This window comes from Alligator sinensis, unplaced genomic scaffold (assembly GCF_000455745.1).
Source record: "Alligator sinensis unplaced genomic scaffold, ASM45574v1 scaffold647_2, whole genome shotgun sequence".
Lineage (NCBI taxonomy): Eukaryota > Metazoa > Chordata > Crocodylia > Alligatoridae > Alligator > Alligator sinensis.
Genome location: NW_005841832.1, coordinates 5,338,787 through 5,349,812, shown reverse-complemented (window position 1 = coordinate 5,349,812; position 11,026 = coordinate 5,338,787). Strand labels below are relative to the sequence as shown.

At 44.2% G+C, this 11,026-nt stretch overlaps 1 protein-coding gene across 1 annotated transcript in view; it reads right to left on the bottom strand.

Annotated features, from left to right (window-relative positions):
• The window catches only part of FRRS1 (ferric chelate reductase 1), a 66,814-nt gene extending 56,045 nt beyond the window's left edge, over nt 1-10,769 (bottom strand). Inside the window, exon 1 of the mRNA XM_025197405.1 lies at nt 10,571-10,769. The gene's annotated coding sequence lies outside the window, so the exon portion shown is untranslated. The remainder of the gene's footprint in view (nt 1-10,570) is intronic.
• Between the last annotated feature and the right edge of the window lie 257 nt (nt 10,770-11,026).

Sequence of the window (11,026 nt, the reverse complement as noted above, 5' to 3'; positions counted from 1 at the left end):
ACGGGGGGGGGGGGGGGGGAGGATAGAGTTTAGCAAACTAGACTAGTCCCAGACCTTACAAAGATAGCATTGGGACCACAGTAAAACAAAAATTGCTGACAGTGAACACACATAAGGGACTATTAAGGTATGAAAAACCATAGGGAGCAGCCAGGGGAAATGTAGGAAAAATAATGTTGGCTGTTATTGGATGACATAATAACAGGGAGGAATTAAGAAGAATATTTACAAAACCTAGAGGAGATTCTGAGCAGACTGCACAATTAGTTATAGCTTGAACGTTAGGAAAAATACAGTTGCTTTAAAAAAACCCTTAAAATCAACTTATTTCCAGCATCATAGAGCCCCTCTAGATGTTCAGATAAAGGCGTGATACGATCTGATGTGCAATCCACACAATCACGCCTCTTGCTGTACCACACATGCATAGCAAGAGACGTGATTACGGGATCCAGCACCAGATCCTATTACATCTTATTGCCGGTGCAGGGAGAACCTGAGATCACCATACTAGGCTCCCCCTGCACCAGCAAGTAGCAAGCTCCCACAGCTGCAAGTCTGACTGGACTTGCAGCTGTTGCACCACTGCATAGCTGCTAGGGCAAGGAGTCCTGCACCTGATGGGACTCTCAGTCCTGGAAGCGCCCCATGGCAGTGCCTCACAGCTGCTGGGACAAAGAGTCTGGCCAGCTGCAGGAACTCTCCATCCTGGCAGCCATGGGGTGCTGCTGAGACAGAGTCTCAAAAACTATAGACAAAGACTATTGAGAATGCACCACTTCTACAGAATGTCTCAGAGTTTAAATCGTTTCTGACTATTTTAAACTATCATAGAAGGTCTATTTGAGTGTGTCAACATGAATTAGTCCAATGCCTGTCCTGTGACAGAAAAGCATAAAATGTGAATAGAAAAGAATTACAAGACTTTTGAAGAAGCTAAAAAGAAATTGAATTGTCCCAGCCATTTTGTGCATTTTACTCTATGGAGTTACCTATTGAGTAGTTTACAAGCTCTCTCTTCTGAGAGCAGGATTGCCATTTCATATTTGCACCCTATACCAAGTATCAAATGAGTTGGGAGACTACTTTATGCAGATCCTAAAACAGACATTAAACAAAAAGGATGGGATAACCTTGTCACATAGCACTACAGTTGCTAAGTTAACATATGTCTACTTTGCTTATGAATACTCAGGTTCCAGCTGAGTTGTTTGTAAAATGTAGATTCGATTTATTGACACCAAATTTATGAGGAACACTCGAACAACAGGGAAAAATTCATAACCCATATTCCCAGATTTTATGCATCCTAATACTATACTGATACAGGGGCGGGAAGAGGTGGGAAAAGGTGAGGTAAAGCAGATATTGAGACCACAGAGATATTTCTTAGAGGCAAAAGGGGAGATAATAAAGAAGTACATTGATTGGCTGTTAGCAGATAACTCTGGCGAGTTACAGGATATGGTCACCTAAGCTAGTAAAAGTAGTTGCTGGGGGAGGGGGTTGTTTGCTTCTTTTTTGTTGTTTTTTTTTTTTTGCCAGAGGAGGTATCAGAAAATTATTGAGAAAAGGAGAAACAAGCACCCCTTCTGCTGGAAGAGATCAGAATGGTTTTAATAAAGAACATGAAAAAAGTATTTTTCTCTCTCTGTGAAGCAATACTAACTATAGCAAGTTTGCAAACTTCACATAAGGCTAAATGCATTAAAGAAATTTACAGGATAAGGATGCTGTGGATTGTTTAAAAACTATGCTATTGCTTTCTGTTTTCCTGCTTGCAGGCTAGGGGACTCTAGGGAAGTATGGGATCAAGGCTCTGCTTTTAATTTATGATTTGCTGCACCAAACAAAGCTGTGTCTGTTAGTTGATTGTTATTTGTTGATACTGTTTCGCAATCAAAGAACATACAGTGCTGTTCTGTTACTGGTTTGTTTTCTTTTAATTAATGCTTTCTCTAACTTCTAAGGGTATGGCAAAAACCTAATGGCAAGAGATTTTTTATTTTATGGAGTAAATAATGCTTTGGCTTCTGTGTTGGCTAAAGACCTTATCTTGATTTTTGAATATCTGTTGGTTTGCTTGTTATAATAAACTAGTGGCTGCCCAACATGCCCTGTTGATCAGAGTACACAGACCGGTGGGCTGGAGGCACAATAGACAGGCTGGGAAATGAAATGAAGACCCTTCTGGATGCAAGGAGACTCCCATGTAATGTTAATACAGTTTGGGGGTGATCCAAGGGCAGCTCTGGCCAGGGTAAATCTAACCGAGCTGCATGCCAGAGAATATATGCCAAAAAAGCTGTAAACTCTTCACTCTTAACCCTCGTACCAAACAGAATGGCTGAGAAGGGACTTTTCATGGAACATTTCTCTCCAAAGTGACTTTTTATGGGTTGTAATGTGGGAAGGGATCATGAAGGCATCAATGTTTGCCCATCTGGGTGAGGAAAACTTTCTGAACGATACCAGAAATGTAAGCAGGAGTGAAAGGGCTCTTTAAAATGTTTAAGTGTGAAAGAGGTAAAGGAAGAAAGAAAATATTGTGTATCAAAGGGTTGCATAGCACATGCATGTTTGCTGGTCCCAGGAGCCAAGCTGGGAACCCAGTGGAAGTAACTTAGGGTGGCAGGGATGGAAAGGTGGGATTAGAGGGAACTAATGGGTCTGCAAAAGGGGTTGGCGAGATCAAGGGAGGCTGGTGATGCAGCGGGGGAGGCTTCCATCAGGGGTGGAGGGGTCAGGAGGCTAAAAATAGCCCGGTCAGGGTAGGAAGAGCACAGTCCCAGGGCTGCGGTAAGCCGCTGGGCTTTCCCAGCCCCAGGGCAATACTCCAAACGTGCAGATATTCAGTTGACTGGAGTAACCCATTCCGGATCTAAGTTAGATCAGTTCCTCAGGTGAATTAATTTAGTCGGGGCCACCACTTTTTGCCCAATTTAACCTCCCAGAACATCTGCATGGACCAGCACTTAAATCTAAATGTAACAGCTGCACATACCACATGTGCATGCATATGTGTACTTACATATGTGTCTGTGTGAGTAAATATAGGAGTTTTCATCTTGCTTAACCAGCGTTCTGTAGCCAACAAATCCAGCCTCATAAGTTAATTTTTGACAATGTTTGACTGCTTAAGTCTATATTAAACTTGACTTGGTTGTCTTTTGATTTTTCCATGTTAAGTAATTTCCCTTCTTTAAGATGATTAGAAATTTCATAGAAATTTAGCAACATTCAAAGATACTTACAGCTAGGCATTCCTACAAATAAACAGCAGATGTACTGCATTTGAGGTACTCAATAAAGGCAGGAGAAAGTTTCCTTCCCTCAAAAGGTGCTACAAAAAACTTGTCATGTGTAGCTTGCAGAAGCTGGCACAGCAGATATGAAAAGCACCAGACATCCAGATGGTCAAGGTAGGCTGAGAAAGGTTATGCCCTGTACATGTTCAGAGAACACATTTTCTTTGAGGCACATACATGATACCTATTACACATAACCCATACCTGCCTCAACCTCCGTCTAGGCAGGTGTCTAATTTTGACAATAACCAGAAACTTTGGACGAAATGTAATCTATAGATATGAGCACAAATGTAGAGATTTTCAGATAGCCCAAAGGCACAAGTCCAATGGATCTTCCCTGCAACTCCTACTGGCTCTAAATGTGTCAACAGTGGTACCCAAGGGAAGAATCTATCTAATTTTCAGACCTTTTAGAAATTATAAATGCAAGAGTCTCATATTAAAGACCTGTGCATTTTTATATTTAAATATATTTTAGACTTGCCACGTATGTGGATGATGGGGCCAGATCTAAAATGCTGAACTCTCTTTAACTTTCCACTGGCACAGCTAGGATTTTGGAATTTGAGGCTGGTCACCACCACTGAGAAGGTGCTTGATGCACAAATTTACTTTTGTTATATGTCTTGTAACAGATGTCTGCTTTTCCTTTTTACTTTCACTTCAAATTCATTAGTTTATACAGTCTGTCCTAAAAAAATGATGATGTCTCCATTTGTCTATTTTTCCAACTGCTGTTTTATTAAAGTGTAATTTGTACTAGGAAGTATGTATGCAAAAAAAGATCTCTTCTTTTATCTTCATATTTTTGTTTATTCTAATTGTGTATATTCTACTATAATCTTATCCAACTTTTCAATGCTCATCCTGGAGACATGGGAAACAAGTTGTTCTATTATTCTAATGGCTCAGTGTTTAATAAAATATTTGTATTATTGATGTACAACTGTCCCTATCATCAGTAAACCTTTACTTTTGATGACCAACTTAATCCTTCCACACTGCAAGAGAGCTTTTAAGAAGCCTGTATTGAGAATTAAGGAGAAGGGTAGTAAAATAACATGGCATTGTATTAGGAAGACAAATTAGAACTACCATATTTACTTGAAACTATGTCAACCCTGAATTTAAGATGACCCCCAATAATTAGATTCTATATATGGAAAATTTACAAATTCGTTATAATTTTCCAGGTATAGAATCTAATTACCAGAGGTTTGTCTTGAATTTGTCCCCCTCCCACTGTTACAGCAGGGAAAATAATGCCGCCTCTTCCCTCTGCCCCCCTCTTCTCCCTGCAGCCTTCCTGCCTCCCCCGCACTGGCACCCCCATGCCCCAGCCCCTGCCCCTTCCCAATACTGCACACAATCTCTGTCTCTTTCCCCCACTACTCCCTGCAGTCTCTGCCTCTTCCCCAGCCCTTACTTCAAATGATTCTGAGGCTCTGTTCCCTCCCTGAGTAAAGCATGTGGAAGTGAGCTGCAGATGACAGTAAGGTTCTGGAGAGGGGCAGAAATTGCAGAGGGCAAGAGGGTGCTGTGAGTCATTCTGGCCCCAACACAGAGAGAGTCAGAGTCAGAGTCAGCATTACAGCAGCTGTCTGCCCACACCCCCCACACATACTGCTTTGTACAGGAAAACCTTGTTAATTTGAAATGCAAGGGACCAAAAAACATTTACTTTGAAATAAATGTGTCCATAATTTGCATATATGCAAATTGCTATGGGTACCAACAGACTGAGTTCATTCAGAATTAATGTGTTTTATCTTTTTTGCAAACTGCTGCAAGTTGCAGCATAAGCACTCCATAAACACACTTTTGAATTATGCATTGTATTAGTCCAAAGCCAAAAGGCTCATTATTTATTGAGCTGGGCCCCAGCAGAGTAAACAGCATTTAAAGCCATAATGACCCTACAGCCTAGCACCGCTCAATATGTACATGTACTCCAGATACCACCACATGCTAATTAGCCCCTCACTCATGCCTTGTTACAAGTCCTGGGGCCCTCCAAAAATGTATAGATATGTAACCTGGGTACTCCCACGGGGGTGCCCTATTCTCAATCGGATGGGATGGGTAGGCAGGAAGGGGTGCCATGAGAGGGATGCCAGAATTTCGAGCAGATCCCTCTTTCCTCTGTAGAGTTAACCCAAGCCCAAAGTTCTTAACTATATACAATTTATCGGTTTATAATCTACATAAATATAAAACTAAATATCATATACATAAATTTACACAGTGAACATTAACCAATAACTGAGGTCAAACCCTAAATAACACTGTGGGAAAATCACTCCCAATCACAACCCCAAAAGAAAATAATATATCCTAAAAAAAACCCCACAGCTTCCCCACCCCACAGTGGGGAACCTGTACTCAATTAAAGGGTCATGCAAAGTACAGTAAAAGTTCTGTTAACCAACATCTTACAAGCTGGCATGCTCAATTAACCGGCATGCCAGCTTGTAAGATAAAGTGAAACAGGAAATGCCCACTGTGGCACTTCCAGTTTCTCCAAGCCCCCATGGCCTAGGGCAAAGCAACCTGCGCTGCCAAGCCCCCATGTCCCAGGGGCATAACAGGCTGTGGGGCCCACAGGGCCCGTGGGAGGAGCAGCGACGCTGCAGGAGGGGCAGTGATGCTGTGGGAGGGGTGGCGGGACACCCCAGATGTGGCAGGAGAAGCAGCGGCCCAGGCCACTCAATTAACTGGCATATTTTGTTATCTGGCATCCCCCATTCCCGGGGGATGCCATATAACAGAGATTTTACTGTATAAGAGTAGAAATGTGATTTTACCCCTAGAGGAACAGTTCCCTTTTTCTTTAATGCAGAAAGATAGGCATCAAATGGACCCCTACCTAATTAGGGGGCCTAGCATTCCAAGAAACCAACAGGGTGCTTTTCAAAAATTACTCTGTCCTATGATAACACTATTTACCCATCACAATAAAACAATTTCAGCAGCATCAACACAATACATCACCACAATACAACATTTCAATTACAAAATATAAGGCGCAAACAGGAACAATCTTAATAACATCTATTCCTTAATATAGTCCCTGACCCATGGCAAGAGACAGTCCTCCTTCCAATGGCGTCCCTTGGGGGGTGTCCAGGAAGCACCAGGGGCCCCTCCCCTTACAGCCTTGACTAGGCAAGGGGCTGCTCACCTAGCCCTTTCTCTGGGTTTGCCTGTCCCAAATGTCTTTCCCCTGTGGGACCCATGGGCCCAAAGATTCATGCTCCCTCAGGTGGCGGTGGTCAGGGCACAGCTCGATGGGGTCTCCTCTGCTGGAGCGCCTCTCCAGGCCTCTCCTGCACTGCTGGGTTCCTCCCCACCCTGTGCCCCACTCTGGGCACTGAGGGCTCAGCTTCTGTCAGCTGCTACACCACCGTTGCTGGCTTCTGGGTGCTGGGCCTCATGCTGCAGCACTACTGTTTCTCCGTGCCCTGGCTTCGGCACCAAGGGGTCTTTTAGCGCAGGCCGGGCCCTTCAGGCTCCGTTCATCTTGACACCGGGTGGCTAACCCTAAGCAGTCTCTGCTGCTCCCTGGCTCCCAAGGCTCAATCCTGTGCGTCACCCTGCGCACCGTGGGACCTGGCCATTTGCTAGGAGATGGGGCTTGAGCTGCCTCACTGTGGCCCCCAAGGCCCTTGCCCCATGCACTGCCCCACGCACCATGTGGCCTGCTGGCCCTGCCAGGGTTGCAGGCTCGAGCTGCCACTTGCGGCTCCCAAAGCTTGGGCTTTGTGCACTGAACTGGGCACTGCTCCGAGGGACAGGACCCCCTACACCGTCCCCATGCACTGTCAACAGCCTGAGCAGTCTTACCACTCCCAAGGCTGCTCCTCCAGTGGCGGCTTCAGGAGCCTTGGGCCTATTGCCCACTGGGGGGAGAGCGCCCCAGCATTTCTTGGCTCTGCTGTTCTTGAGTCCCTCACCACAACTGCCCAATATGCTGAGCACACTGGGCTTTTATTTACACTGGAGGCCCTGCCCCAGAAGTCTGCCAGACCTGCAAAGTGCAGTCTTCAATCAGGTCCAGGGGCTCCTCACATTTCCTCCCCACACACACACTCCTCCGAGCAGGGGTGGGGCAAGCCCCTCACAGCTGTTACCTGATTGGTGGAAATGTTCCACCAATCTGAAGTGTCCTTCTCCAAGCCGGGGTTGCCAGGTAAGAGCAGTGAGCCCGCCACACATAACATGAGGCGCAGGGCTGCCTGGTTCAGCTCTACCCCATGGTGGGCAGAGCCACACTGGTCACATCTAGGGAGCTCTCTAGGGGGCTAGAGAGCTGCTCATCTGCATAGATATTTGGTGGTTTGCCAGATATTTAAGGCTGAAGAAATGAGAATCATCGGAAACAGGAAAGAAAGACACTCCTTAGCTATGGGAGTGCAGAAGTAATGAAATATTAATATTTGATGGTTCACTTCGGTGCTGAGGGGGATGGACAGCAATGTGCACTTTTACATCTGTTCCGACACGTTCTGATTAGAACGCTTGAGCAAGCTGCAATGTCTCACATATTCTGCATCCCACATTTCAAAATGATGGCAGGGGTGCTTTAACACAAGTTCATCAAATAAGCCTTAGTTAAAGCACCCCCGTTGCCATTTTGAAACGTGGGACACTAAATATATGAGATGCTGCAGGCATTTTAATTAGAGCAGCTTCCAAGAGCTGCTCTAACTAAAATGCTACCCCCACCCCAGAGCATGTATATAGGCACCCTGTTTTATTCAGTTTGGCTACATTAACCTACCCTTTTGGCAGGATCCCTATCAGTATATTTGCCCAATATGGGACTTGTGTTTCATAGGCATGTTCAGTGTAGGCTGCATTCAATCAACTTCATAGTTGGCTTCTACAACTGAGTGCGTGCTGCTTCTGGCAGAAATTTGATGATATTAAATTTAATTTATTTAATGATATATTTAGTGATGTTTCTCTACATGCAAATATAAGACATGGGGCTTTTTTCCCCATGCTGACTGGGGCGGAGGAAAAGCCTTGCCTTATATTTGAATAAATACAGTAGTCTTCTTTGGGCATATTGGTTGTCTTGTGAGCTTCAGCAGACAGGTAATTTATTTGTTCTTTTAAAATTGTTATTCTACAAAGTTTAATTTTTGTGTTACAAACAAATGTCATTTGAGTATTTAATTAAGAACAATGATCAAGTTACACAAATGTTTGCTTACATAATCTCTCGACAGATTAACATTTGCTTTCCCCTAGTGGTGAAAACAGGAACTACTCAATACCTTAATCACCACAGGAACTGCTAATTCAGTTGCTATCCTAGATACGCTCTACAAAGATATGTTTTGTGTGCACAGAGGAGGAGGAGGAAGAGGAAGAGGAAAACCCCCTCAACAATATTTCCTTATGTTCAGTTTTTATTGGCTTAGGTTCTCCACTTCATTCCACAAAATACTGTGTTTGCAAGAACAGAAAGCAGTAAACAGCCAGACATACAAACTGTAAACTGAGAGGCTGTATTTTTTTTTTATACTCTTGGGCAATGAAAATAGGCTGACCTTCAGTAGCTGCAAGACTGACCTTTTCGGTAGGGTTCAGTTAATGATAGATCACTGGATGTTTGTAGCAACTGTTCTGGCTATTTTGCCATCAGTATTGCAGCATTAGCCAGTGATCAGAGGCTCTGGGAAGGAAGCAACGATAATATTTCCACTTATCCCTTCTACAGAATAAAGCCATAATCTATAAAACCCACATGTGGGTTTTACACCTCCATACATTTTTGATTAAATATGGAACTTTAGAGCTTTGAGATTCCTTAGTTTGTAATCTTGCATTTGCTATAGAATAGACAGTAGTTATACTCCCATTTACATCTCAATTTCTTTAAAGTGTAGTAGATCAGATAATCCCAAACCTATGCATTGGTCTGTCCACAGGAAACTGGGCTGTCACAGCATTACAACAGCTTCATTGTACACTCACTAGAACTGTATGTGTGAAACACAATGCAAATTTACTAATGCATGAGCTTGTGGAGAATTGCAAGTGGTCAGCAACAACACATTTGGCTCAGAACACTAAATAAATAGACTTGTAGTTCTCAGCCTTTTCGGACTCAAGCTCTCCTGCCCCTCCTCCCCTGAAAATGCCACCTGAGATTTCACTCTAATTTTGGAGGTGGGGCGCTATGGAAAAATAATATAGCATTTTTTTATGTTGCAAAGGATCCCATGGCATGAGAATCACTAGAAATGGCCTTAGTTCAGTGGTTCTCAACCTTTTTAGACTCAAGGCACCCCTCAGAAAATGCCAGCTTAGTTGTCACTTTTTTTTTTTTCTTTTTTTTTTTTTTTTTTTTTTTTTACTATGGAAAAATAATACAGCAATGTTTCTGTTGCAACAAGAGAGACCGCAGGTCGGAATGTTTTTAACACTATGGATTTTTATTTGAAACGGTTGGCTTCATCTTGTCAATTATGTTCGCGCATCTAGCAGCGCTAATGTGGTGTGGCATCCTGTGGCACCCCAGTGCCATGGCACTCCTGATGGTAGCTCAAGACACCCCCGATAGGACCTCAAGGCACCCCTGGGTGCCACGACAACAGTGAGAGGACATCAGTGCACCCCTGGGTGCTGTGGAACCATGGTGGAGAATCATTACCTGAGCTGCTTAAACATATATTCTACCTAATACATGCAACTCCAAATCAAGATTACAAGGAAGTTACCACACTTCAATTTGAAGTAAGATCAACCTCCTCCCATTATAAACACACACTATCTATGTTCACACCTCACATTATCATTTGTAGTGATGACTTTTCTTAGTGAGCACAGAATGGTAAACATACATTCAGGCCCCTGCTATACATTGCCTACATTATGCAACTGGCTGATGAATTATGTAATAAGTGGACACAGGCTGCAAATGCAATCTAATTATCAGACAAGTAACTTTGAATCCTGCTAAAAAAAAAAAAAAACTTACACCAGCCCCACATGTAATTCTCACACAGTGAACTGGCGAACCACATAATAAATGTATGCCTGCCACATGTGCAATCTTTGTGGAGCCGAATTGAGCAATAAAATTACTCCTGCCACATGCACAATTCTCACAAGAGCTCGTGAACTGCACAATAAATTTACACTGGCCACACATGCGACATCATTACCCCAAAATAAAAAATGATTCTCCAAGTATAAAAAGAAAGCCAACCCGGCCTGGAGTCAGTACTTGAAAGCATGCAGCACACCTAGAGCTGCTTGTAGCCAGCTTGCATTGGCCCTGCAGCGGGGCCCACGGAGACCAGGCCAAGGCACCCGCTCCGCTCCATTGCAAAGCCGGGCCTGGAGCAGGGTGCAAATGACCGGGGAGCTCCTTAAGAGACCAGAGCCTCCCTGTAAGATTTGAAAATCATAACCCGGGGGAAGAGGGGGGGGAGGTCTCTGATTGGACTGCTCCTGCGCTTCAGTGGACTTGTTAATCAGTGAACCGGTTTAATTATTTTTCAGAACCGCCCCCCAGTCAAACTGTAATTCAAACCCTGGCCCAAAGGACAGCGGTTCCTAAACCGCGGGTCACCACCCCAAATGGGGTAGCGGGCGAGGGAGATGGGGTCGTGCTGAGGCAGCGCGGTAGTGACAGGGCAGGGCAGGGGGGTGGGCCGCGGGTCCCCGAGCCCAGCCCCGACCGAGCGCGGCTGCGACCG